Consider the following 5000-nt stretch of genomic DNA (forward strand, 5'->3'; position numbering starts at 1 on the left):
TAACCCATGTTGTGCCTTAACCTAACCCATGTTGTGCCTTAACCTAACCCATGTTGTGCCTTAACCTAACCCATGTTGTGCCTTAACCTAACCCATGTTGTGCCTTAACCTAACCCATGTTGTGCCTTAACCTAACCCATGTTGTGCCTTAACCTAACCCATGTTGTGCCTTAACCTAACCCATGTCGTGCCTTAACCTAACCCACGTCGTGCCTTAACCTAACCCACGTTGTCGCCTAACGTAACCCACGTTGTCGCCTAAACCTGCTCTGTAATTGTTATACGACTCGTTCAATTAGTGTAGTGTTGCCCACCCGCAACCCTCGCAATATAGTTCGCTACTCGCACTCCCCGCTCCCCTGTGTATCGCTTCATGTTAAACACCTTGCAAGTCTTGCTCACTTTCCACATGCTCCTGCTGTACACTGTAATGTGGATGGCAGCAGGACGTACATGCCGCCCCTCCCCACGTCCCCACCTTGCCCCCTGCCTTCGCAAGCTGGTTGGTGAGAACTTTGCATGTTCAATGCCCTCCGCATGCGACGTACTCAGGCTACGTTGTGGTGCGGCCTGTGTCAACTGTCCGCTAATGTCGTACGCGTAAACCACAATCTGTACTGCACATTCGTCCTTATGTACTGAATGATACATCGTGGCACATGTGTGACCGTACAACGACTGCGCCCAAAAACGGCGGACCATACAGTGCAAATATTGTGCACGCAGCTACGTGTCGTCTCCCTATGAGAGCTGGATTGCAGTGTGGTACGCCATAGAGACGTGTGGGAGGAACGGACGCCGTGGATGGCGATCAGCATGAGCTGTCTGTTGATGTATTCGGACCTAGTCGTCTCTCCTCACACACCGTGATGGCATGGTGCACCGCGTTCCATATCTGCGACATGCTACAGAGGCCGGTTGACAGTCGTTCGAGCAATGGACATCGCATACGTACGGGGGCCACCTTCCACGTATTGTCTAGGCGTGCACATTTTGTTGCGTGTATGTGGGCAGACGTAGTGTGGCGTGACACCTGACACAGGCATGCAATAATCGTGGAAGTTGCAAATGGCGATGGACGCCTGCGTTTTCTGGTGAAGTTACGCAAATGAACAAATGGTAACCTGTTGTGGTGCGGTTGTTCTCGCTAGGGGTGAATCGGTGATGGCGACGATAGGTTGAGGTACTAACCGGTTGTTCCAGCGATACCCACCATGCCGACGAAACTGAACGGCATCTGGGTGTGAAGCGATACGCGGCGGTGGCTGGGTGGGACCGTCCCCGGCCGGTGAGGGGGCGCCTCCCGGCGTGCTGGCCGCGCGGTGCGTGGGCGCACGCGCTACAGCCGGCTGGTGGGGGCGGCCAGTGGCAGGCGCGCCGGCCGACGGACGCGGCAGGCGTCGCAGCTGCGCGCCGGCGCACCCTGCGCGCGGCGCCGTGCGGCCAAAGTAGGTCCTCGCGGGCCCGGTGCGAAGCGCGGTGGACATCTTCAGTGTGCTGGTCCGATTGAGGACTGTGTGCGTTGAGGATGCGCTGCCGCCCGGCGCTCGGCGCCGCGACGCCGTCTGCTGCTCGGTCGCCCCAGCGGTTCTCGCTGGTGGTTTGTATCGCAGCTGTGCGGATGTGTTGGCGCGTGCGCTGTGCTGGGAGAGTTCGCTTCGGCACCCAAGTGGGGCTTTTGTCCTTCTGTGGCGCTGGCGTTGGAGCTGCCGGTCACCGTAGGTGGCGCGTGTTGTCTCCCGCCGGCAATGCCACGACAGCACGCTCCCGGGCCTCTGTCGGCAGCGGCAAGCTCAGTTGGGAGCACGGGTGGTCGCACCGAAAGCGTCTACTCGCCTAACTCCGGGCGATTGCGCCTCTCTCGAACCCGACCAAGTACTTGGGACGGCGCTGCGCGCCGCCGGGACCTGAGAGGGTTTCGAGGTGTATTGTGCAGGGGAGCTCAGCCTCCTCCTGTTTGCAGAATGATTGAGCGGACGCTTGCGTGTTCGCGCGGGCCCCCGGGACACACTCCCGGGCGGCCGGCTGCTCAGCTCTAGTTGACGCAGCTCCCTGGTTGATCCTGCCAGTAGTCATATGCTTGTCTCAAAGATTAAGCCATGCATGTCTCAGTACAAGCCGCATTAAGGTGAAACCGCGAATGGCTCATTAAATCAGTTATGGTTCCTTAGATCGTACCCACGTTACTTGGATAACTGTGGTAATTCTAGAGCTAATACATGCAAACAGAGATCAGCATCTGATGCTATTGCTCTGGCGGCTGAGGTCTGTAGCTCGACCCCGCATAAATACGTGGTTGGCATCATGGTGGATATCAGTGGCGCCTTTGACAACCTTTGGTGGCCTTCGCTCTTCTCCTGCTTGCGGGAGAAAGAGTGTCCAGGGCCGCTATATGGCTGCCTGAGGAGCTATTGTAAGGATCGGGAGGTCTGGTTATCATCGTCTAGCGAAAGAGTTGGAAAGGTAATCACTAAAGGATGTCCCCAAGGCTCTGTCTTAGGACCCCTTTTCTGGGATATCCATATGGAGCCATTACTAGATAAATTGCAACAAAGCAATGAGGTGCTAGAGGTGATAGCCTACGCGGATGACCTCCTCCTGTTGGTTGGCGGCCGTAGCCGCGAAGACATAGAACCAAAAATAGAGACAGCACTAGACAAACTTCAGAAGTGGTGCCAATCGACAAAAATGACGATATCACCTAGTAAATCGACTTACTTACTACTGAAAGGGAACCTTACTAGAAACCCGACTGTTAGAATAGATGGTTCACCAGTTCTCCGACGACGAGAGACACGTTACCTGGGAGTTATCATTGATGAGAGGTGGAATTTTGGGAAGCATATTGAAACAGTCACCCAGAGAGCCCTTCAGATATTAAATAACTTAATCCCCATAGGCCACAAAAGATTTCATCTTCCTCCACACCTAATTAGACTTTACCATAATAGTATTCTAACCTCAGTAGTGGGCTACGGCTCGGGAGTCTGGGCGCACAGGCTCACGAGGGTGGTGCCCGCCATGGCAGTGAGAAGGGTTCAGAGAAGCATGATATTAAGATCAGTAGGGGCCTATAGAACATCTCCAGGGGGAGCCCTATTAATAATAATGGGGCTCTGTCCCCTGGATATAAAGATTAGAGAACAGGCGGCTTGGTATTGGGCCAAGAGGGGAAATAATGAGAAAATTGCTGAGATCATGGGTATCAGATTAAGGGACAAAAGAGAGATAAGGTCAAAAGGGGAAGAGCTCTGGCAGGAGTTTTGGGAAGCAGAAGAGACTGGACGAAGAACTTTCCAGTTCCTACCCGAGGTGAGGGAGCGACTTGGCCTGAAGTACTTTGAGCCCACGCGAGGGTTGATCCACTTTCTCACTGGCCATGGACCCTACCCGACATATTTATGTCGGTTTGGGAAAAGGGCGACACCAGCGTGTGACTGTGGCGATCCGGAGGGCACGCCTGAGCACGTGGTCTATGAGTGTCCCCTCTTCAATGATATCGCCAACGGACTACGAGACAGACTACCCAACCGAGACACATACCAATTACTTAGACGAGAAGAAACGTTTCAGACCTTGAACACCCTGGCTAACGAGATATCACGCAAAGTATTAATCGACTACTTAGGAGAAATACATTAAAAAAATGAGCGACAATAACCACCAACTGAGTCCAAGAGCCCTGCTCCCATACCGCCTGTGCATGGACTGGCCGACTACCTCTAAGTTGGGAACCGCCACGTGCAGGACTAGGGGGAGTAGGGAACAACAACCGATTGCGACACACACTTACCGGACATGACGTAGGATAGAGTAGTTTGTAGGAATTAGACATAGGAAATTAAGATAGGGACTGCAGCGAATAAACATCGAGGCCCGCAGTGCCAGGGGCATGCTCTTCGGGGTTAGCTCGAAGAGCAGGGCAGTAAAAGTAGGTTTATATCTTCACTGGCACGCATGTAACGCTGCAGTAAATATGTATAAATTAGATTAATAATAGGAATTAGTATAAGCAACACAAGTAGATTAGATGCCCATTGTTTATTAATGTTAACTGTAGCTCCCACTAATAAGTACACTAAGCTGCAAAAATGTAATAAAAATGTATCACTAATAGGACCCACTAATGTAGTAAGGTAGTGGGTCAAACTTGTATCATTATAATGATTTAGATAATAAAGAATTTTTTTTTTTTTTTTTTTTTTTTTTTTTAAAAAAAAAAAAAAAAAAAAAAAAAAAACAGAGTCCCGACCAGAGATGGAAGGGACGCTTTTATTAGATCAAAACCAATCGGTCGGCTCGTCCGGTCCGTTTGCCTTGGTGACTCTGAATAACTTTGGGCTGATCGCACGGTCCTCGTACCGGCGACGCATCTTTCAAATGTCTGCCTTATCAACTGTCGATGGTAGGTTCTGCGCCTACCATGGTTGTAACGGGTAACGGGGAATCAGGGTTCGATTCCGGAGAGGGAGCCTGAGAAACGGCTACCACATCCAAGGAAGGCAGCAGGCGCGCAAATTACCCACTCCCGGCACGGGGAGGTAGTGACGAAAAATAACGATACGGGACTCATCCGAGGCCCCGTAATCGGAATGAGTACACTTTAAATCCTTTAACGAGTATCTATTGGAGGGCAAGTCTGGTGCCAGCAGCCGCGGTAATTCCAGCTCCAATAGCGTATATTAAAGTTGTTGCGGTTAAAAAGCTCGTAGTTGGATTTGTGTCCCACGCTGTTGGTTCACCGCCCGTCGGTGTTTAACTGGCATGTATCGTGGGACGTCCTGCCGGTGGGGCGAGCCGAAGGCGTGCGACCGCCCCGTGCGTGCTCGTGCGTCCCGAGGCGGACCCCGTTGAAATCCTACCAGGGTGCTCTTTATTGAGTGTCTCGGTGGGCCGGCACGTTTACTTTGAACAAATTAGAGTGCTTAAAGCAGGCAAGCCCGCCTGAATACTGTGTGCATGGAATAATGGAATAGGACCTCGGTTCTATTTTGTTGGTT

Source organism: Schistocerca piceifrons, unplaced genomic scaffold (genome assembly GCF_021461385.2).
Source record: "Schistocerca piceifrons isolate TAMUIC-IGC-003096 unplaced genomic scaffold, iqSchPice1.1 HiC_scaffold_1094, whole genome shotgun sequence".
In the NCBI taxonomy this organism is placed as follows: Eukaryota; Metazoa; Arthropoda; class Insecta; order Orthoptera; family Acrididae; genus Schistocerca; species Schistocerca piceifrons.